General features: G+C 37.9%; 1 long non-coding RNA gene across 2 annotated transcripts in view; it reads right to left on the bottom strand.

The window, feature by feature from the left end:
* Positions 1-25,369, bottom strand: part of LOC104988601 — a 368,482-nt gene that overhangs the window by 190,537 nt on the left and 152,576 nt on the right. For both annotated transcript variants that reach the window (XR_825261.1, XR_825260.1), the window contains exon 3: positions 6,884-7,031. This is a non-coding gene — a long non-coding RNA (uncharacterized LOC104988601). The remainder of the gene's footprint in view (positions 1-6,883; positions 7,032-25,369) is intronic.

The following is a 25,369-nucleotide window of genomic DNA, read 5'->3' as shown; positions in this document are numbered from 1 at the left end:
TTAGTGCAGTTCAGTGACTCAGTCGTTTCCGACTCTTTGCGACCCCATGAATCGCAGCCACACCAGGCCTCCCTGTCCATCACCAACTCCCAGAGTTCACTCAAGCTCATGTCCATCAAGTTGGTGATGCCATCCAGCCATCTCATCCTCTGTCGTCCCCTTCTTCTCCTGCCCCCAATCCCTCCCAGCATCAGAGTTTTTCCAATGAGTCAACTATTTGCATGAGGTGGCCAAAGTATTGGAGTTTCAGCTTCAGCATCAGTCCTTCCAATGAACACCCAGGACTGATCTCCTTTAAGATGGACTGGTTGGATCTCCTTGCAGTCCACGGGATTTGCAAGAGTCTTCTCCAACACCACAGTTCAAAAGCATCAATTCTTCAGCACTCAGCTTTCTTCACAGTCCAACTCTCACATCCATACATGACCACTGGAAAAACCAGTCTTGACTAGACGGACCTTTGTCAGCAAAGTAATGTCTCTGCTTGTTAATATGCTATCTAGGTTGGTCATCAGAGAAGGCAATGGCACCCTACTCCAGTACTCTTGCCTGGAAAATCCCATGGACGGAGGAGCCTGGTAGGCTGCAGTCCATGGGTTCGCTACAAGTCGGACACGACTGAGGGACTTCCCTTTCACTTTTCACTTTCATGCATTGGAGAAGGAAATGGCAACCCACTCCAGTGTTCTGGCCTGGAGAATCCCAGGGACAGGGGGGCCTGGTGGGCTGCCGTCTATGGGGTCACACAGAGTTGGACACGACTGAAGTGACTTAGCAGCAGCAGGTTGGTTATAACTTTCCTTCCAAGGAGTAAGCGTCTTTTAATTTCATGGCTGCAATCACCATCTGAAGTGATTTTGGAGCCCAAAAGAATAAAGTCAGCCGCTGTTTCCTCATCTATTTCTCAAGAAGTGATGGGACCAGATGCCATGATCTTAGTTTTCTGAATGTTGAGCTTTAAGCCAACGTTTTCTCTCTCCTCTTTCACTGTCATCAAGAGGCTTTTTAGTTCCTCTTCACTTTCTGCCATAAGGGTGGTGTCATCTGCATATCTGAGGTTATTGATATTTCTCCCAGTAATCTTGATTCCAGCTTGTGCTTCTTCCAGCCCAGCGTTTCTCATGATGCTCTCTGCATATAAGTTACATAAGCAGGGTGACAATATACATCCTTGACGTACTCCTTTTCCTATTTGGAACCAGACTGTTGTTCCATGTCCAGTTCTAACTGTTGCTTCCTGACCTAGCAAATGGTAATTCAGTTTTACAGGGAATACTCCATTGATGTTAAATCCTCCATTCTAAGAAATCAGTCCATTCCAGTTTCAGATGTATCCTTGGCCTCTGAATATCGACATTTGAGGGAAAAGTACAATTTCCTTACATTTTCACCAGATTTGTTTTTTGCCAGAGATAGAGGATATTTACTGTTACTGATCTTCTTCATACTATAAAGTCTTTATTGTTTTATTTGCCTTTTTAAAATTTCAAATCCCCTGTTTTTCAGTTCCAAGTTTTCCTAATTAGATCAGCACATCTCTAAGTAAATATTTTATTCCCAATTTTTGTGAGGTACATTCTCACCCAAAAGTCCACTATTTACTGAAGTATACTTGATTTACAATGTTTCAGGTGTACAGCAAAGTGATTCAATTATACACATACACGTATTCTTTTTCAGACTTTTTCCATTATAAGTTATTAGAAGGTATTAAATGTAGTCCCCTGTGCTATATGATAGGTCCTTATTTATCTATTTTCTATATAGTACTGTGTATATATTAAATCTAAATCCCTGATTTATCCCTTCCCTTCTTTCCCATTTGATAACCATAAGTTTGTTTCCTAAGTTTGTGAGTCTATTTCTATTTGAAAATAAATTCCTTTGTATAATTTTCTTAGATTTCACATACAGAGGATATAACATGATACTTGTCTTTCCCTGTCTGGAAAATCTTCTACTCTTGAATTTGATTCAGTGGACTAAATAATGCTCAAACTCATGCAACTAGTAATTGGCAGAATCAAGATTAACCAGTAGAGATAGGATCAAAACATCTGTGTTTTTAAAAAACTTTCCCAGGGTAAGTGTGAAGAACCACCACCTTACTAATTTGATCCATAGTTTGGAAAATCAGATCCCATTCCTGAAATACACAGTCAACTAGTCATTTAACCATGTATTTTGCTTTTTTTTCTCCACAAAGTTTCAACTTTTAGAAAATTAGATAAAAATGTAAGCCAAAGCCTTGAGTTCTTAAGGATTAAGTTCCGGGAAATACAGAACATATTTCATTTTTATGCACTGCAAACTCTCTTGTGCCTACCTATGTTTATCTTTTATACCAAATTCAAGGAAAATATTTAACATAAATGGTGTATAATTGAGTTCTTTTAGCTTATCTTGCAATAGCAATCCTTCTGGATGCTGTCTATAAGCAAGGGCATAATTATAACTTTCTTCATTTAATTCATAAACATTATTCAGTGCCGATTACATGCAAAGAGTAACTTGAGCCCGTTTTACCTGCAAGAAAAGTATGTTTTGGAAACTTTATGCAAGAATGGAAAAATACAAGGAGCCTACAATAGGATTTTATGTTTCACCTTCCTTCCTTTCAGAAGCTCAAAGAGAAGAAAACATATATAAAATCCTTTTATTGATGGGCTGAAATAAGAGTACACACCCTGAATAAGTTTTATTACATGTAAAATGTATGAAAATTGTCTAAATACATGGGCAATGAATACAGAAAAGATGTGATAAAAATGTACTGATGATCTGTATACCACATGTTGTTGTTGTTCAGTTGCTAAAGCGTGTTTGATTCTTTTGCAATGCTATGGATTGCAGGCCACCAGGTTCCCCTGACCATGGGATTTTCCAGGCAAGAATACTGGAGTAGGTTGCCATTTCCTCCTCCAGAGGATCTTCCCAACCCAGGGACTGAACCTCTCTCCTTCACTGGCAGGCAGATTCTTTACCACCGAACCACATGGGATGCCCAGAACATATATGTACATAAAAAGACAGTGCTATTGCTGAATTGTGTTCCCCGGAAAGATACATTCAAATCTTAAGACTCAACACCTATGAGTGACCTTATTTTGGAAATTGTTAATCAAATTAAGATCAAGTCATGCTGAATCCAACATGAGTGTATCCTTACAATAAGAGAAGAGACAAAGACACACAAGGAGAAAACCATGTGATGAGGGAGGCAGAGATTGGAGTGATGAGTTTATAAACCAGTAAATGCCAAGGAACATCACCATCACAGAAGCTAAGAAAAAGGCATAGAGCAGATTCTCCCCAATGCCATCAAAACAGTATGCCCCTGTGGACAATTCAACTTCAGACTTCTAGTGTCAAGGATTGCGAGATAATACATTTTTGTTAACTTAAATCACCCAGTTTGTGATATCTCTTACAGAAATGTTAACAGAGAACCAAACTGCCTATTCACTTTTATCTTTCCAGTGAAATATCAAATCAGTTTCTCAGATTAAATAAATACCTGATCAATGTATATATAAAAGATATTTAATACAAATGAGAAAATTCATCAAATCATTCTGCCTTGCACATGAGATATTTCTCCAAATAACAGTGGTTGATAAGAAGTCAAAATTTTAGGGCAGGCAGTGATTCCATGAATATCCAAGTAAACTTTCTTAAAAAATTTGGAATATACATAGTTTTCATGAGGCTAAAATGTTAACAACAATTTTTTAAAAAATATTTTTTAATGATTATTTTTGGATAAACTATATTTTACATGTTTAAAAAATAAACTTTAAAATTGCTCATTGGGAAACTTCAATGTGAATAAAATTTACTAGAAGTACAACAAACATGATGCAAAAGAAATTTGGCATGAGTATAATGGATAAATTCATTATTGCTTTTGCAAGAGTTCAGTTTACTACTATAAGGAAACCTGTTTACATTCATTTTGCAAAAAGTAGAAAAACTGCATCAACTACTTATTGAATTATACAAGTGTTAGGCAGCTAAGCTATTTACTTACATTATCAGTCCCATTTAACCCTTATAATTATTATTCTCAAATTTAAAGATGTACAAATTGAGGGACAAAGACAATCAATAATCTGCCCAAGTTAACACAGTTGGTGGGGGTGGCACAGTTGTGGTTTGTCAATCTGTCCTAGGAATTTGTGTTCTTGAATAGCAAGCTTGTAAGTCATACCCACTATGTTCTGACTGCCTTTCTAACTACTAAATTTTTTTATAAAACATAGTTTGCAAATAAACCTTAAAATATGTGAAATGAGTCAGCCCTTTTGATTAGAATTATAAATATCTGTGGCTTATTAATGACATGGTCAAATATAGAATGCAATTCAAAGAGAAAAAAGAGCTGGTTTTTAATATAATGTGGAAGAAAGATAAATTACAGCTATAAGGCATTGATATGATGCTGTGATTAAAGAATAACTGAAGACCAAAATAAGATATGACATGTGGGTAAGTTAAAAAAGGAAATATCAGAGAAAGAAACTCAACAACAGGTTGCTTATATGGAAGCATTGTTTATGGGAACTATTTTCATTAATTGAGCAATGGGTCAGTTTGAAATATTTTCTTAAATAGGTAAATTATATCTACCAAATTAAGAGAAGATTTACATCATGATTAAAATGTAATTCTGAGAAAAGAATTTTTAGAAACAGTCACTGAATAAAAGGGTAAAGAAATATCTCCCTAACTCCTGACAGCTGTTATATTATATTGGTTTACTGAAGGAAGCAATGAAATCTATTTCTTTGAAGATCCTTAAAAAGAGAAGGCATACATTATCAGCAGTTCAGAAAGGTTTAGGTGTCTCTCTGCCAGAAGGCAACCAGCGGATAATCACTTATGGTTCTATAAAGCCTAGTGACTGCATAATAATGCTATTCTTATAACTATGAGGAAAGGGCAACACAGCTGCTTTTTCTTTTCTTTGGTGATCAGGATTTGCTATCCAAAAAGTTGCAGAATAATTTGAATGTAATTAGATGAAATTTTCCCCAGCAGAAAAGCAAAAATTAATTTTGACTCTAGTTACTGAAAGAAAACTCAGAAGCTCCACACTGGGCTTTTTAAACATTTATGGTCTCCTTCACTTAGAAAGCAGTCCTTTATGTTCAACTTAAAAAGCAAACTCATTTGCTGGATGACCTTAGGCCTATGAGTTGAATTAATGGTAAATTAAAAATTCTGAACATCTCTACAGTTTCTTTGTTTGTATAAAATGCTTGGAGAAATTCAATTTTACTGCATTCTACTCAAGTTTTTATGAGTTTACCTTTATTTCATTTCATATTATTTACATAATCCTTTATTTTTCATGGAAGTGGAGAAGACAGATTCCTTATATTTATTATTTTTTTCTTTATAATGCAGTCAATTTCTTTCCAAGCAAATCCCCTTTAGAGGGTAATGCAATTAATTTCAGTTTTGAAGAAGGAACTGTGGTCTACAATTCTTGGTCTGCTATTTTTGCAGGAGCAATAAGAGCTGTTGTGAAAGTAATGAAAGTTCAATGGGATTTTGGGATGGATGATTCTCACAAAATATAAAGCTGCTAGGGACGTAAAATCACTGCAGATGGTGACCGTAGCTATAAAATTAAAAGATGCTTATTCCTTGAAAGAAAAGCTATGACAAACCTAGCCAGTATTTTAAAAAGCAAAGACATTACTTCTCTAACAAAGGTCCGTATAGTCAAAGCTATGGTTTTTCCAGCAATCGTGTACGGATGTTAGAGTTGGATGGTCAAGAAGGCTGAATGCCAAAGAATTGATACTTTTGAACCGTGGTGTTGGAGAGGACTCTTGAGAGTCCTTTGGACTGCAAGGAGATCAAATCAGTCCATCCTAAAGGAAATCAACTCTGAATATTCATTGGAAGGACTGATGCTGAAGCTGAAGCTCCAATACTTTGGTTACCTGATTTGAAGAGCCAACACATTAGAAAAGACCCTGATGCTTGGAAAGATTGAAGGCAGGAGGAGAAGGGGAAGACAGAGGACAAGATGGCTAGATGGCATCACAGACTCAGTGGACATGAGTTTGAGCAAGCTCTGGGAGATGGTGAAGGAGAGGGAAGCCTTGTGTGCTACAGTCCACTGGGTCACAAAGAGTCAGACACGACTGAGTGACTGCACAACAACAGGGATGTAAAGGGATGACCTCCCAAGATTTTAGAGCACTTTAGAATAGTTGTTTAAAATAACCAGGAAATGCAAAAATTTCAAAAAAAATTACATATGGTATAAAATGAAAGTGAAGTGTCTCAGTTGTGTCTGACTCTTTACGACCCCACGGACTGTAGCCTACCAGGCTTCTCAGTCCATGGGATTTTCCAGGCAAGAGTACTGGAGTGGGTTGCCATTTCCTTCTCCAAGGGATCTTCCCGACCTGGGTCGGGATCAAACCCGGGTCTCCGGCATTGCAAGCAGACGTTTTATCCTCTGAGCCACCAGGGAAGCCCTCTATATGGTATAGATACTTTTAAAATAAATAGAAAATAATTCTAACTTCATAAGTAACTTTAGTATTTGTAGTTATATATGTGTCCAAGAGAGATGTAAAGAGCCCTGTTTTTAAACTTGGGTACTTAATTGCTATTATTTAATTGTTTTTGTATTTAGGGATATAATGAGTCCTATATACTATATAGTACTCCAGGTTAGGGTAAAAGCAGCTTACAATAATTTTATACATGAAATAGTGCTCAGGGGAAAAAACAGGAAGGGATAAATAGTTATGATAGAAAAAGTATTAAAAATATGTTTTATTTTTTCTAAAACATAATTATATTTGTTTTTATATACTTAATAATATAAAACTCATAGCACATATATTTCATTACTTGCCTCCAAAAAATTGTTGACATCCTCTGTGGCCATCTGTCAAGGTAGTCATTCCTTTGTGTTTGATAAAATTAGAGGAGGATTATACTTCTACGGACTGATGAAGGAAAATATTCCGTGTTCTTGTCTTCTGGTGTTTATTTCCCTGGTCCTGTTAAAAGGAAAATAAGCATAAATTTTAGACAGATATCCAGTTATTCTACATTTTTTTAGATTTATATTTAAGAACATTTTGTGATTCTTAATTAGGTCTCATTAAGAATCACAGAGTTTTAGTCTTACACACAGGACTTGCTAAATATATAACTCCAGGTAAGAAAGAGCTATATCAGATGACTCAATCCCCATATCTTTCAGGATAGGAAACTGAAATCCAGACAGGTTAAACAACTCAACCATTTTTACAATCAAATGGTGGCAGGGCCAACACAAGAAACCAATTCTTATCATTTCAAGTTTAGGGCTCTTTCCTCTAGTTGTTTCCCAGTAGGCAGAACAGAAAACTCTCTGGAAGAGGGAAGAAGATAGAGAATAGTATTATTATCATGACCAAGCTAAGTTTCTCAGCCCTAATAATGAGAGAAAAATCTAGAAAGAAAAAACATCATAGTTAAATAATATTTAGGTTATTAATTCAAGTACAGCATGTACTCAATGGATATCTATTTTAAAGTACAATCAAGATTATTTGGTTTAAAATGACCAGTTACCATTTAATTTCTCAGTTTCATCTAGTTATGATCATTTATTTTTTCTCATCTTTGGTACTATAGCCATCTATTATCCACAGAGCAAAAGAGGGTCCTTTTTATTATCTACAGTGCAACATATCAATATTTTTAAAAAGAAAATTGGACTTTAGACACTCTTAGTCAAAATCCTTCAAAGATACCCTAGAGCATCCATGATAAAATCCAAAGCATTACATTGCCTTAAATGATTGGGCACCCTCTGATACCTATCCTAACATACTTCTCCTTGCCGGGCATCCAAATCCTAGTTTATAAATATGCTAATGGCACCCCACTCCAGTACTCTTGCCTGGAAAATCCCATGGACCAAGGAGCCTGGGGGGCTACAGTCCATGGGGTTGCTAAGAGTCGGACATGACTGAGTGACTTCACTTTCACTTTTCACTTTCACGCATTGGAGAAGGAAATGGCAACCCACTCCAGTGTTCTTGCCTGGAGAATCCCAGGGATGGGGGAGCCTGGTGGACTGCCGTCTATGAGGTCGCACAGAGTCAGACATGACTGAAGCGACTTAGCAGCAGCAGCAAGCACACTTTCAGTTTAGGTCTTTGACCCTGGTCCTTCCTCAGACTGGAACACTTCTCCACACAGCCACATGCCTGTTCCCAATGTCTGAAATATTCTTTTCTCTGACAGCAACATCACATGTTTCAAGAATTTACTCAAACGTCACCACCCAGAGAGGTTTTCTTTTATTACTAGCTAAACAACTTTTCCACCCTCCATCACTCACCCCTCTCCCTACTGATCCTCATTTTCTATACCATACATGCTTCAGTTCCAGGCAGAGTACTTTCTAGATATTATACAACCCAACATAATCCCTAAGGGACCAGATAGGTCTTGTAATTAAGTATTGAGTTTTTATAGGTAATATGGTAAACGTACTATAATTATGCACTCTCTCTCCTGACTCTGCTGCTGCTGCTGCGTCGCTTTAGTCGTGTCCGACTCTGTGCGACCCCATAGACAGTAGCCCACCAGGCTCCCCCGTCCCTGGGATTCTCCAGGCAAGAACACTGGAGTGGGTTGCCATTTCCTTCTCCAATGCATGAAAGTGAGAAGTGAAAGTGAAGTCACTCAGTCGTGTCCGACTCTTAGCGACCCCATGGACTGCAGCCCACCAGGCTTCTCCATCCATGGGATTTTCCAGGCAAGAGTACTGGAGTGGGGTGCCATTGCCTTCTCCCTCCCGACTCTGAGCACCCTGAAATAAAATGTCAATATCTTTAAAAGCAAAACATATATTCTAAGTGATATTTATAAAAAGGCAACAAATAGTTCTTATTAGTTTTACTACTCAACAAGTTAATATTAGGTCAGGTTTTATCTTTATGAGTTGCAAAAACTTTGTTTCAGAGCTTTTGGATTTTAGAATCGCAGGTAAAGAATTGTGGAATATAATATATATTTATTTATTTATTGCCTGTCTCCTTTAAGTAATGTAAGCTTACAATACCAATTTTTTTTTCGTGCTGCATGCCCAGTGGCTAACAGATAAGTACTCAAAAATATTAGATGAAAGGGTAAGTAATCCTCTGTAAAGATTAGTTTTTATTCTTAATATTATAAATAAATCCTATTCTATAATAATAATATTCTTCTCAATTGAAGGAAAAGTTGAAAAAATTATTTTGAAAGACTCTTAAAATGATTTCTTCTTGTATAGTTCATTGAAAGAAAAAAATATGATAACATTTAGATAAAACAACAGGAAACAACACCTGAGCTCAACAGAATTCCAGAAATCTAGGTGCTTCTTTGTGTTCCCATTTTCTATTTAACTACTTATCTATTTATCACTTAACCATTCATCTTCCATCTATCTACCTTTTTCTCTTTGATTTAGATATTTCACCATTCTTGACCCAACACATTATCTCTAAAATGAGAGGGCAGAACTCAATCTTTAGTAGTTCCACGATTTTACTAACAGTTAAATAACTGAGGCAGTAATCACTCTGACTATCCCAGAAGTTGACTGGCTCATCTCAAAGACATATAATCTTGTTTATCTAACCTACAATTAAAAAACAGAAACTAGTTTTTACTTAAATTTAAGCATGTATGTTTAACTCAAATGAAGTGATACACTTGTCAAATAACCACTTTATGTCACAGATACAGAATACTCAACTTTTGTGTAAGTTTCTGCTGAAGAGTATGCCTAATAATAACAAATATTTATTTAGCATTTACTGTGTGCCAGGTATTATTCTAAGTTCTTACATTATATTATTAAACTTAAAACATCTGTACTAGCTAGATACCAATATCAACCCCTGTGGTAGCCTGGATTACTCCTCCTTTTCCCTACCATGTGACCACAGGAGGTGCATATATACCTCTCTGCTCTTTGAGTTTGGAACTGGCCACATGCCTTGCTTTGACCAAATAGGGTAACAGCAGACAACACACAAGCAGAGCCTTGAAATATGTATGCTTTAGCAACTTGGTTTCTTCCTTGCTATCTTGCCTTAGTCTCTGAGGAAAAAATGTTTCAGGTAGCTACAGGTCCAAGGAAGATGAGACATGAGGCACAGACCCAGATGCATCTTCCACTTGAACCCACATCTGGTTGAGTCCAGTCTGGATCAGACCTACTCCTCTTACCCACAGATTTCTGAGCAAGAACTAAATGCTTATTGTGGCATGCCAGTGAGATTTTCGTGGTGGTTTGTAGTACAGCAAAAGCTCACTGATAAACTTCCTCTTTATAGACAGCAAAAATAAGGGTCAGAGATCAATTTGTCCAAACTTTCATAGCCAATAAAGTGGGAGAGCTAGATATGAAGCCATGCAAGTCTAGTTCAAAGGTCTATACTAAGTCTCTATGCTATATTGCCACTGCATTAAATTCGCTGTATCATGAGATATTAAGCCATTAATTAATATGGCAGTGGGTGATTTGGCACATTAAAATTCATAATTGTAAATTTATCTAATTGTCAGTGGACAAAGATGTCCTGCAGCTTTCAGTATAATATTTCATTTTGAGACATTAATAGATATAAAATAAATGTACTTTCTGAAGTCAGATTAATAAGACTACACATCTCATGATGTAGCTTCTCAAATCACCCTGGCACTGAACAGTGGCTCTCAGTACTGATAGCTCTACTGCGTGATTCTACTCTCTGACTTTGGCTGACCTTTTCAGGCATGCATCAGTGATCCAAGCTGAATTTCTATTTTAGTAGCCTGAAATTTGGATGTGTGAGTGGGAGCCCTCATCAAGTGCTCTACTCTAGGGAAAGATGAAATCCCCAGAGCTACCCTTGTTTCTTTTCTTCCTGCCTGTCAAATGCATGATACTTTAGTATCTTCCCAGGCAAATGCCCTTTTTAAGTAAGTTTGCCAAACTGTTTTTCTTGTTGCAACCAAAAGAAATTTAACCAAAATAAAGTTTATAAATCCATTGTTCTTTATCTTATAACTTAAAAGTGCAGAAGAAGGGCTTATTAAAAAGACCGAATAAAGCTTGCATTTTTTTTTATGCTGTTGAAGTAATTTCACAATCATAGTTATGGATTGTGTGCCTGCTGATACAAGTTAAATATTCTTCTATATTTTAAAAACTGGGGCTCATGGACCCTAAAGGATCTGTGGATAGATCTACATTTTATTAAAACTGCAAAAATAGATTTCCTTTGGAAACCTACATATTTTCCGTATTTAAATACATTTTGTTTATAATGTATTTAATTAGCTTTCTACATTCCTTTTGATAATGAAAAGCAAATTAACATATGGGATTATTTTTGATTCACTCAAATTATTTATGAGACTCAAATCTATTCCAGATATTGTTTTAGATACTGAAGATACAACAGTGATGAAACAAAGTCTCTGCCCTCATAAAGGAATAAGAAAGAATATGAGGGATATAATTTTAAAATTTCATAGCACTATTAGTAATGAATTTGATACATCTATAGAGTAAGGAGATGAGAGTAGCTTAAAAGTGTGAAAGTATAAAGGTAAAATGCCTGTGAAAGTTTATTAGCGATCTTTAATCTATACCTAATCTTCAAGGGGAATATATAGGAAATTCTGCAAGAAATCATATGTATGAGTAAACAACAGAGTACAACCATCAACACTGTTGCAACATAAAATGCAATGTTTTATATGCTTTTTACTTTACCAGTGATTTCATATTGACTACCACAATGGAGCCTCTCAGTACTTCTTACAGTGGAGCGGGAAAGAAAATGGAGCCTCAGAAGTTTGAGAAACTTCAGAACTTTGTGTAGTGGTAGAACCAACCATGGGCTTCCCTGGTGGCTCATACAGTAAAGAATCTGCCTGTAGCACAGGAGATCTGGGTTCAATCCTTGGGTTGGGAAGATCCTTTGGAGAAGGGAATGCATACCTACTCCAGTGTTCTTGCCTGGAGAAACCCATGGACAGAGGAGCCTGGTGGGCTACAATCCATGGGGTCACAAAGACTCAGACATGACTGAGTAACTAAGCTTTGCATACAGCACAGAACCAACTAGGAGGGGCATCTCTGGTGGTTTGGTGGTAAAGAATCCGTCTGTCTATGCAGGAGACATGGGTTCAATCCCTGGGTCAGGGAGGTCCCCTGGAGATGAGAACAGCAACGCACTCCAGTATTCTTGCCTGGAGAATCTCTTGCACAGAGAAGCCTGGTGGGCTATCGTCCATGGGGTCACAAAGTAGCTGCTACTGCTACTGCTACACTCCAGTTGTGTCCGAATCTGTGCGACCCCATAGATGGCAGCCCACTAGGCTTCCCATCCCTGGGATTCTCCAGGCAAGAACACTGGAGTGGGTTGCCATTTCATTCTCCAATGCATGAAAGTGAAAAGTGAAAGTGAAGTAGCTAGATGTGACTTAATGACTAAACAACAAGAACCAACTACAGCCTGGTTTCCAAGTTTCCTAGCTTTTGTTTCCATTATTGATGCTTTTGAACTATGGTGTTGGAGAAGACTCTTGAGAGTCCCTCGGACTGCGAGGAGATCCAACCAGTCCATCCAAAAATCCGTCCTGAATATTCATTGGAAGGACTGATGCTGAAGCTCCAATACTTTGGCCACCTGACTTGAAGAACTGAATCAATGGGAAAGACCCTGATGCTGAGAAAGATTGCAGGTGGGAGGAGAAGGGGACAACAGAGGATGAAATGGTTAGATGGCATCACTGAAGCGATGGACAGGAGTTTGAATAGGCTCCGGGAGTTGGTGATGGACAGGGAAGCCTGGCGTGCTGCGGTCCATGGGGTTGCAAAGAGTCGGATGTGACTGAGCAACTGAACTGAACATCATCTTAACAAAACACAATTAGTTTCACAGCAGGCAGTGTTGAAATTTCCTTTTATTTACTTTTGTGAGCTACTTGTGAAGTGGGACAAAGAAGCAACATTACTGGGGTTACACAGAAGCTGCTGGTAACAAGTTGAACATCTTTTGTCACCAGGTATAAGCTCAAATCACTTTGGGACAGCATGAGAGAACTGGTAGGAGTTGGAGGAGTTTGAGAATGTAATACTATAGCTGATTTTCTCTACCATTAGATTTAACATAGAGCAGAGGCTGGCAAATTTCAACCAGTGAACAAATCTGGTTTGCCACCTTTTTTGTATGCCCCCTTGCCCCACCCCCAAGCCAAGAATAGTATTTATATTTTAAACATTTCAAAAAGCATCACTACAACAAAAATTCACAACACCTGAAAATTATATGGAATTTAAATTTCAGTGTCCATAAATAAAGCAGAAACACTATGCTCATTTATTCATGTATCACCTGTCACTGCTTTCAAAATGCTCCAATAGCAGTTGAGGACCTGCTGGTCAGCCAAGTCTAAAATGTTTACTATCTGGCCTTTAACAGAGTTTGCTGATCTCTGATCTAGACGGTCAGAGAATTTTCCAAGGAGATCATAATTTTAGAGGCAGTAATAATATCTGTTTACAACTTTAAGAAATTAATAACTGTAGAGTTATTGGAATTAATGGAATGATTTGAGAGCACCTAAAGCATATGATTCAATGACTATACTAGAGACCTGATAAGCATGCTTGTATCTTAGCCACTCTGGCAGCTGATCACTTGGATGACCTCCTTTGCCCCATGCTGTTTGTGATTATTACAGAGGTTTAAATTGTTTAACTCCTACATTTTTAAATTTGCTGTCTCATAGACTGTTGGTTTAAGACAGCAAGTACAAAGAAACTTCTGGTGACATATAATCAATGAGTAAAAACAGTGTGGAAACAGTGACAGATTTTATTTTCTTGGGCTCCAAAATCACTGTGGATGCTGACTGCAGCCATGCAGTTAAGAGACGCTTGCTTCTTGGAAGAAAAGCTATGACAAACTTAGTGTATTGAAAAAGCAGGGATAACACTTTGCTGACAAATTTCCATACAGTTAAAGCTACGGTTTGTATAGTGGTCATGTATGGATGTGAACGTTGGCCCAGAACGAAGGCTGAGCACTGAAGAATGGATGCTTTTTAACTGTGGTGTTGGAGAAGACTCTTGAGAGACCCTTGGACCGCAAGGAGATCAAACCAGTCAATCTGAAAAGAAATCAATCCTGAATATTCACTGGAAGGACTGATGCTGAAGCTGAAGCTCCAACACTTTGGCCACCTGATGTGAAGAGCCAATTCATCAGAAAAAGGCCCCCATGCAGGGAAAAATTGAGGGCAGGAGGGGAAGGGGGTGACAGAAGATGAATGGTTGGATGGCATCACAGACATAATGGACATGAATCTGAGCAAACTCTGGGAGATAGTGAAGGACAAGGAAACCTGGTGTGCTGCAGACAATGGGGTCACAAAGAGTTGGACACAACTTAGTGACTGAACAATAACAATAACAACAAAAATCACTGAGGGAGCTTTTCTGGTGGCTCAGTGGTAAAGAACCTGCTTGCCAATGCAGGAGATGCAGATTTGATTCCTGGGTCAGGAAGATCCCCTGGGATGGCAACCCACTCCTGGAAAACCACATGGACAGAAGAAGCCAGGTGGGCTATAGTCCATGTGGTCATAAAAAGGTCAGACATGACTTAGGAACTAAACAACAACAGTGCCAACAATTAATGAGGAGCATAAAAATCCTATAAATCCTGTCAGTCAGTCAGTTCAGCCGTCATGTCTGACTCTTTGGACTCCATGAACTGCAGCACGCCAGGCCTCCCTGTCCATCACCAACTCCCGGAGTTCACTTAAACTCATGTCCATTGAGTCGGTGATGCCATCAATCCTGTAAATTTACCTTAAGATGACTGTCATCAAATCTGTAAGTTGCATTTATCTAATCAAAAGTAACCCCTAGAAGACGCAAATATTCTAAGTCAGTATAAAAAAGAATATGGTGAGGATCATATTCAAAATTTTCTTGAGCAAAATTTTCTCTGATTTAGCAATTAAAATCTGCTGATATTAAAAACAGATTTACAGGCTTCATAGAAGTTTTATGTAATAGTTTTCTAAACTTTATGCTTTTGTAACTTATCATATTTAGAAATGTTATTTCTCTGAATGTTCACTATAGAGGTCCAATTCCCCTTGATTTGTAATCATACCTCATAAAGCTTTGGGTTTTGATCTGATTTTTAATAATAAAGTTTCCTAACATTTTTTGTAACTGAAAACATCAATGACATTTCTTGAAAAATTTAACACTTATTTAAAAAATGTTGATAAACACTCTATCAAAGATTAGGAAAAATAAGTGATAATATTTATTCACTCTACATATTCATTCATTATTTCTCCGGTAAACAGACGAGTAGAAACTCTTTGCCAGCCTTGTAGAAAAAAAGAGATAAACGATAGTTTTTGTTTTCAAGGAGGTTACAGGCAAGTAGCTAGAAAAGTGAAAAGTATACAGATTTTTGAGATTTAGTCTGTTAACTTCTTTAATAGATATGAGCTGCTCACAGATGTAAAGAAGCTGCAACTTTATACCTAGAGCAAAAATGAACTCAGTTTCTGGTGGTGAAAACAGAAGAGAAACTCTCTTTTCAAAAAGGATGCACTTTAGCTACAGAAATAAGGCAGGCAGGGTCAAGTGAATGTTTACCTAGAAAAAACAATATATATTCTTAATGGATGACCAAATTCTCCTTTTCTCTTAATTCCAGATAGTTTACACAATACCAATCCAAAACCTTTGGGAGTCACATGTGTTTTGGAATTCAGAACTTTCTAGTTTTGAAAGGGAAGTTTAAATCTATTATAATGGTTAAAAACACACCAAAATTAAAAAAACATATCACCAATTTTTAATGTCTAAAACATACATCAAAGACTGCTTGGTATCAAATGACAGTTTTAGAATTCTTGTCACTGATAATAACTGATTCAAAAAGAATAAACTATCATGAATTGCTGAATTAATACATGAAATGTAGTACCACCCATGCAATGGAATATTATTTGGTCATGAAAGGAATGAAAATTTGACACATGGTACAGTATAAATGTAACTTGAAAACATTATGCTAAGTAAAAGGAGCAAGACACAAAAAGCAGAACAGTGTATGACTCTATGTATGTAAAATGTTCAGAATAGGCAAATCCATAGAGACTAACAGAAGACTAATGTTTGCTAGGGCTTGGCATAGAGGGGAATGAAGACTGACTGGTAAGGGGTACAGAGTTCCTTTCTGGGGTGATGAATATGTTCTGAAATAAGTGGTAATTGATGTACAACAAGGTGAATACACCAAAAAGCATTGACTTATATAATTTAAAATTGAAAAACTTATAGCATATAATATAGCTGTCATCAAATTTTTTTCTATGAAAAGAATGAACTCATTTTATTAGAGAAGTTTTTATTTTTAAAGTATTAAAAATAAACTAAGATAAACTACTAAACTATAAAAATAAACTACTAAGCACATATGAGTACATATGTGCTAAGTTGCTTCAGTCATGTCTGACTCTTTGCAACCCCCTGGACTGTTGCCATCAGTCTCCACTATCCTTGGGATTCTCCAGGCAGGAATACTGGAGTGGATATTCATTTTCTCCTCCAAGGGATCTTCCTGACCCAGGGACTGAACCCATGTCTCTTAACGTCTTCTGTGTTGGCTTTGGGATCTTTACCACTAGCACCACCTGGGAAGCCCAAGATGAACTATACTAGGGAAGGGTTTCAGTTTATGACTGTGAATAACCACAGTTCTAATAAGACCTTGCTAAAAGAAAATAGTAAAACAGCTCTTCAGACACTTCACATTTCAAAATCTAAGCACAAAGACAAAAATCTAACCACGGAACATGTAAAATTAATATGGATAAGTAAACATAGGAAAAGAATAAAATAATAGATTAAACCTGGTTTAGACTATAGTGTATCCTTATTTCAAAGATATTATTTCAAAAATTAAAAATTCCAGATGCTAAAAACAGTCATCAAGAATTAATCTAGTATTTTTTCCCACTAAATTCAAAGTTCAAATTCTTTATATTTCAAATTAATTTAGGAAGTATTTATGAGCCAATCTAAACCCTTACCATAGGATCACTGTGAACAATGGTTTTTGGAAAGGAGAATAAATTGAAGATTTAAATTGAATAAACTAAAGAAGATTTATTTATTTATTTTAAATTTTATTTTTAAACTTTACATAATTGTATTAGTTTTGCCAAATATCAAAATGAATCCGCCACAGGTATACATGTGTTCCCCATCAAGAATAACCTGAAAATTTAAAATTGAAGATTCAATCAGAAGAATGAAAGAATGAAGAAATTAGAATCTGTCTGAATTTGAATAATTTTAAGTTTTAACATGAAAAATGTGAATTATTGAGAAAAAAGAAACCAGAAAAGAGCGCCGAAGAATTGATGCTTTTGAACTGTGGTGTTGGAGAAGACTCTTGAGAGTCCCTTGGACTGCAAGGAGATCCAACCAGTCCATCCTAAAGGAAATCAGTCCTGAAATTTGTTGGAAGGACTGATGCTGAAGCTGAAACTCCAATACTTTGGCCACCTGATGCAAAGAACTGACTCATTGGAGAAGACCCTGATGCTGGGAAAGATTGAAGATGGGAGGAGAAGGGGACAACAGAGGAGAGAATGTTGGATGGCATCACCAACTCAGTACACGTGAGTTTGAGTAAACTCCTGGAGTTGGTGATGGACAGGGAGACTTAGCGTGCAACAATCCATAGGGTCACAAAGAGTGAGATATGACTGTGCGACTGAACTGAACTGAATTTCATCCGTTTTAGTTCACTGATTCCTAAGATATCAATGTTCACTCTTGCCATCTGCTGCTTGTCCACATCCAACTTCCCTGATTCACAACTGCCATGATCTATGTTTTCTGAACGCTGAGTTTTAAGCCAACTTTTTCACTCTCCTCTTTCACTTTCATCAAGAGGCTCTTTACTTCTTCTTCACTTTCTTCCATAAGGGTGGTGTCATCTGCATATCTGAGATTATTGATATTTCTCCCAGCAATCTTGATTCCTGCTTGTGCTTCCTCCAGCCCAGCGTTTCTCATGATGTACTCTGCATAGAAGTTAAATAAGCAGGGTGACAATATAGCCTTGATGTACTCCTTTTCCTATTTGGAACAAGTCTGTTGTTCCATATCTAGTTCTAACTGCTGCTTCGTGACCTGCATACAGGTTTCTCAAGAGGCAGGTCAGGTGGTCTGGTATTCCCATCTCTTTCAGAATTTTCCACAGTTTATTGTGATCCACACAGTCAAAGGCTTTCACATAGTTAATAAAGCAGAAATAGATGTTTTTCTGGAACTCTCTTGCTTTTTCGATGATCCAGTGGATGTTGGCAATTTGATTGCTGGTTCCTCTGCCTTTTCTAAAACCAGCTTGAACATCTGGAAGTTCAGGGTTCATGTATTACTGAAGCCTGGCTTGGAGAATTTTAAGAATTACTTGACTAGCGTGTGAGATGAGTGCAACTGTATGGTAGTTTGAGCATTCTAACTGGCATTGCCTTTCTTTGGGACTGGAATGAAAACTGACCTTTTCCAGTCCTGTGGCCACTGCTGAGTTTTCCAGATTTGCTGGCATATTGAGTGCAGCACTTTCACAGCATTATCTTTCAGGTTTTTAAATAGCTCAACTGGCAGTCCATCACCTCCACTTGCTTTGTTCGTAGTGATGCTTTCTAAGGCCCACTTGACTTCACATTCCAGGATGTCTGGCTCTAGGTGAGTGATCATGCCATTGTGATCACTTACAATGTTGTGAAGATCTTTTTTGTACAGCTCTTCTGTGTATTCTTGCCACCTCTTCTTAATATCTTTTGCCTGTTAGGTCCATACCATTTCTGTCCTTTATTGTACACATCTTTGCATGAAATGTTCCCTTGATGCCTGGAATTTTCTTGAAGATATCTCTAGTCTTTCTGATTCTATTGTTTTCCTCTATTTCTTTGCATTGATCACTGAGGAAGGGTTTCTCATCTCTCCTTGCTATTCTTTGGAACTCTGCATTCAAATGGATGTATCATTCCCTTTCTCCTCTGCCTTTAGCTTCTCTTCTTTTCACAGCTATTTATAAGGCCTCCTCAGACAACCATTTTGCTTTTTTGTATTTCTTTTTCTTGTGGATGGTCTTGCTCCCTGCCTCCTGTACAATGTCACAAACCTTTGTCCATAGTTCTTTAGGCAGTCTATCAGATCTCATCCCTTAAATCTATTTCTCACTTCCACTACATAATCGTTAAGGGATTTGATTTAGCTCATACCGAATGGTCTAGTGGTTTTCCCTAGTTTCTTCAGTTTAAGTCTGAATTTGGCAATAAGGAATTCATGATCTGAGCCACAGTCAGCTCCTGGTCTTGCTTTTTTCTGACTGTATAGAGCTTCTCCATCTTTGGCTGTAAAGAATATAATCAATCTGATTTAGTAATGACTATCTGGTGATGTCCATGTGTAGAATCCTCTCTTGTGTTTTTGGAAGAGGGTGTTTGCTATGACCAGTGTATTCACTTGGCAAAACTCTATTTGCCTTTGCCCTCTTCCTTCTGTACTCCAAGGCTAAATTTGCCTGTTACTCCAGGTATTTCTTGACTTCCTACTTTTGCATTCCAGTCCTCTATAATGAAAAGGACATATGTTTTGGGTGTTATTTCTAGAATGTATTGTAGGTCTTCATAGAACCGTTCAACTTGAGCTTTTCCAGCATTACTGGTTGGGGCATAGAGCTGGGTTACTGTGATATTGAATGGTTTTCCTTGGAAATGAATAGAGATGATTCTGTCATTTTTGAGATTGCATTCAACTATAGCATTTCGGACTCTTTAGTTGACTGTGATGGCTACTCCATTTTTTCTAAGGGATTCTTGCTCACAGTAGTAGATATAATGGTCATCTGAGTTAAATTCATCCATTCCATTTTAGTTCATTGATTCCGAAAAGGTCGATGCTCACTCATGCTATCTTCTGTTTGACCACTTCCAACTTGGATGGGATTAGGCAAATTTAATTCAGATGACCATTATATCTACTACTTTGGGGAAGAATTGCTTAGAAGAAATGGAGTAGCTCTCATAGTCAACAACAGAGTCCTAAACATAGTACTTGGGTGCAGTTTCAAGAATGAAAGAATGATCTCAGTTTGTCTCCAAAGCAAACCATTAAGCATCATGGTAATTCAAGTCTGTGCCCCCAACCAAGATTGTCGAAGAAGCTGAAGTTGATGGGGTTCTATGAAGACCTCCATGACCTTCTAGAGATAAATGAAAAAGGATGGCCTTTTCATCAAAGGAATGCAAAAGGAGGAAGCCAAGAGAAAACAGGCAAGTTTGGCCTTGTAGTACAAAATGAAGCAGGGCAAAGTCTAACAGAGTTTTCTCAAGAGAACATGTTGGTCATAGTAAACACCCTTTCCCAACAACACAAGAGGTGACTTTACACTTGGATATCACCAAATGGTCAATACTGAAATCAGATTGATTATATTCTTTGCAGTTAAAGATGGAGAAGCTCTAAATAGGAAAAGACCTGGACCTGACCGAGGCTCAGCTCCTTACTGTAACATTTAGAATCAAATTGAACAAAGTAGGGAAAACCACTAGGCCATTCAGGTATGACCTAAATCAAACCCTGTATGATTATGTACTGGAGGTGATGAACAGAGTCAAGGGATTAGATCTGAGTCACTGAAGAACTAAGAACAGAGGTTCATAAAATTGTACAGGAGGTGGTGGCCAAAACCATCCTCCCAAAAATGCAAGAAGGCAAAGTGGTTGTCTGAGGAGGCTTTACAAATACCTGAGGAAAGAAGAGAAGCAAAGGCAAAGGAGAAAGGGAAAGACATACCCAAGGAGAGTTTCAGAGAATAGCTAGAAGACCTTTCTTAAATGAACAATGCAAAAAGAAAAAAAAAAGAGTTAACAGTAGCATGGGAAAGATGAGAGAAATCTTCAAGAAAACTGGAGATATCAAAGGAACATTTCATGCAAGTATGGCCATGATAAAGGACATAAACAGTAAGGACCTAACACAGAAGCAGAAGAGATTAGGAAGAGGTGGCAAGAACACAGAAGAACTATACAAAAAAGGTCTTAATGACCTGGATATCCATGATGGTATGGTCAACTCACCAACAGCCAGATATCCTGGAGTGCAAAGTCAAGGGGGCCTTAGGAAGAATTACTACAAACAAAGCTAGTGGAGGTAATAAAGTTTCAGCTGAACTATTTAAAATCCTAAAAGATTATGTTGTTAAAGTGCTGTACTCAGTTAGCAAATTTGGACAACTCAGCACTGGCCACCATACTGGAAAAGGTCAGTTCTCAGTCCAATCCCAAATAAGGGCCATCCCAAAGAATGTTCAAACTACTGTATAACTGCACTCATTTTGCATGCTAGTAAGGTCATGCTTAAAATCCTTCAAGCTAAGCTTCAGAGTACATGAACCAAAATTCTCTACAAGTACAAGCTTGGTTTAGAAAAGGTAGAGGTATCAGATCCAATTGCAAACACTCACTGGATCATAGAGAAAGCAAGGGGATTAAGAAAAACATCTAATGCTTCATTGATTACACGAAACCTTTTGATTCTGTGAATCAAAACAAACTGTGAATATTCTTAAAGAAATGGGAATACCAGACCACCTTGTTTGTCTTCTGAGATACCTGTATGTGGATCAAGAAACAAGAGGCAGAACCTTTCAGGGAACAATTGGTTGTTTCAAAATCGGGAAAGGAGTATGAAAAGGCTGTTTTTATGACCCTTCTTATTTAACTCATAAGTAGAGTACATTGTGTGAAATGCCAGGCTGGAAGAATCACAAGGTGGAATCAAGATTGCTGGGAGAAATATCAACAACCAGATATGCAGAGGATACCATTCCAATGGCAGAAAGTGAAGATGAACTAAAAAGCCTCTTGGTGGCGGTGAAAGAGAAGATTGAAAAGCTGGCTTAGAATTCAACATTCAAAAAACTAGCATCATGATATCTGGTCCCATCACTTCATGGCAAATAGAAGAGTAACAGTGGAAATAGTGACAGATTTTATTTTCTTGGGCTCCAAAATCTCTGTGGACAGTGACTGCAACATGACTGTGGACATGAAATTAAAAGAGGTTTGCTCCTTGGAAGGAAAAGCTATGATGAACCTAGACAGCATATTAAAAGGCAGAGACATTACTTTGCCAGCAAAGGTCCATATAGTCAAAGCTATGGTTTCATGTACAGATGTGAGAGCTGGACCATAAGGAAACTGAGTAGTGAAGAACTGATGCTTTCAAATAGTGGAACTGGAGAAGACCGTTGAGAATCCATTGACCTGTAAGGAGTCAAAACCAGTCAATTCTAAAGTTAATCAATCCTGTATTTTCATTGGAAGGACTGACACTAAAGCTCAGGTTCCAGTACTTTCATCACCTGATGCAAAGAGCTGACTCATTGGAAAAGACCTTGATGATGGGAAAGATTGAAGACAAAAGAGAAGGACAAGGCAGAGGATGATGTGGTTAGGCAGCTTCACCAACTCAATGGATGTGAATTTGAACAAATTATGGGAGATACTGCAGCCTGGTATGCTGAAGCCCATAAGGTCCCAAAAAGTCAGATGCAACATAGTGATCAAACAAGAACAACACATGAAAATTTATATATACACTAAATTTTCTAACAATAAAAAACTTTATATACATCTATCAAGAAACACTAATATTCACAGCAAATAAACTGATCCTAAAAGATGATGCTGTGAAAGTGCTCCACTCAATACGCCAGCAAATCTGGAAAACTCAGCAGTGGCCACAGGACTGGAAAAGGTCAGTTTTCATTCCAATCCCAAAGAAAGGCAATGCCAAAGAATGCTCAAACTACTGCACAATTGCACTCATCTCACACGCTAGTAAAGTAATGCTCAAAATTCTCCAAGTCAGGCTTTAGCAATATATGAACCATGTGCTTTCAGATGTTCAAGCTGGTTTTAGAAAAGGCAGAGGAACCAGAGATCAAACTGCCAACATCCACTGGATCATGGAAAAAGCAAGAGAGTTCCAGAAAAACATCTATTTCTGCTTTATTGACTATGCCAGAGCCTTTGACTGCATGGATCAAATAAACTCTGTAATTCTGAAAGAGATGGCAATACTAGACTACCTGACCTGCCTCTTGAGAAAACTGTACGCAGGTCAGGAAGCAACAGTTAGAACTGGACATGGAACAACAGACTGGTTCCAAATAGGAAAAGGAGGACGTAAAGGCTGTATATTGTCACCCTGCTTATTTAACTTCTATGCAGAGTACACCATGAGCAATGCCGGGCTGGAGGAAGCACAAACTGGAATCAAGATTGCTGGGAGAAATATCAACAACCTCAGATACACAGATAATATCACCCTTATGGCATAAAGCGAAGAAGAACTAAAGAGCCTCTTGATGAAAGTGAAAAAGGAGAGTGAAAAAGTTGGCTTAAAGCTCAACGTTCAGAAACCTATGATCATGGTATCTGGTCCCATCACTTCATGGCAAATAGATGGGGAAACAGTGGCTGACTTTAGTTTTCTGGGCTCTAAAATCACTGCAGATGCTGACTGCAGACATGAAATTAAAAGACGCTTACTCCTTGGAAGGAAAGTTATGACCAACCTAGAAAGCGTATTAAAAAAACAGAGACATTACTTTGCCAACAAAGGTCCATCTATCAAGGCTATGGTTTTTCCAGTAGTCATGTATGGATGTGAGAGCTGGACTGTGAAGAAAGCTGAGCGCCGAAGAATTGATGCATTTAAACTGTGGTGTTGGAGAAGACTCTTGAGAGTCCCTTGGACTGCAAGGAGATTCAACCAGTCCATCAAAGGAGATCAGTCCTGGGTGCTCATTGGAAGGACTGATGCTGAAACTCCAATACTTTGGCTACTTAATGAGAAGAGCTGACTCACTGGAAAAGACCCTGATGCTGGGAAAGTTTGAGGGCAGGGGGAGAAGGGGATGACAGAGGATGAGATGGTTGGATGGCATCACTGACTTGATGGACATGAGTTTGGGTAAACTCCTGGAGTTGATGATGGACAGGGAGGCCTGGTGTGCTGCAGTTCATGGGGTTGCAAAGAATCCGACCTGACTGAGTGACTGAACTGAACTAAGTGAAATTGATCCAGGATAAAATTCTTACCAAATTAGCAACATTTAGTTATCTGTTTTTAAAATAATTCATTTGTTTTATTCATATCAAACAGTGTAAGTAAAATAAGTAAATTTCTAAGTATAAGATAATATGATTACTCATTTCAATTAAGTTGTTCAGTTGTGTCTGACTCTTCGCAACCCCACAGACTGCGGCACTCAAGACTTCCCTGTCCTTCACCACCTCCTTGAGTTTGCTAAAACTCATGCCCATAGAGTTGGTGATACTATCCAGCCATCTCATCCTCATTCCTCCCTTTCCCCTCCTGCCTTCAGTCTTTCCCAGCATCAAGGTCTTTTCCAGGGGGTCGGCTCTTTGCATCAGGTGGCCAAAGTACTGGAGATTCAGCTTCAGCATCAGCCCTTCCAATGAATATTCAGGACTGGTTTCCTGTAGGATTAACTGGTTTGATCTACTTGCTATCCAAGGAACTCTCAATAGTCTTCTCCAACACCACAGTTCAAAAGCATCAATTCTCTGGCACTCAGCCTTCTTTACAGAACAACTCTCATATCCATACATGACTACTGGAAAAAACAAAGCTTTGTTAGATGGACCCTTGTCAGCAAAGTAACGTCTCTGAGCTTTAATATAATGTCTAGGTTGGTCAGGAAGCAACAGTTAGAAATGGACATGGAACAACAGATTGACTGGTTCCAAATAGGAAAAGGAGGATGTCAAGGCTGTATATTGTCACCCTGTTTATTTAACTTATATGCAGAGTACATCATGAGAAACGCTGGGCTGGAAGAAGCACAAGCTGGAATCAAGATTGCTGGGAGAAATATCAATAACCTTAGATATGAAGATGATACCACCCTTATGGCAGAAAGTGAAGAAGAACTAAAGAGCCTCTTGATGAAAGTGAAAGAGGAGAGTGAAAAAGTTGGTTTACAGATCAACATTCAGAAAACGAAGATCATGGCATTTGGTCCCATCACTTCATGGCAAATAGATGGGGAAACAGTGGAAACAGTGGCTGACTTTATTTTTCTGGGCTCCAAAATCACTGCAGATGCTGACTGCAGCCATGAAACTAAAAGACACTTATTCCTTTAAAGGAAAGTTATGACCAAGTTAGACAGAATATTAAAAAAGGAGACATATAACTTTTCCAACA

This window comes from Bison bison, unplaced genomic scaffold, assembly GCF_000754665.1.
Source record: "Bison bison bison isolate TAMUID 2011002044 unplaced genomic scaffold, Bison_UMD1.0 scf7180017864139, whole genome shotgun sequence".
In the NCBI taxonomy this organism is placed as follows: domain Eukaryota; kingdom Metazoa; phylum Chordata; class Mammalia; order Artiodactyla; family Bovidae; genus Bison; species Bison bison.
This window is presented reverse-complemented; position numbering and strand designations above follow the sequence as displayed.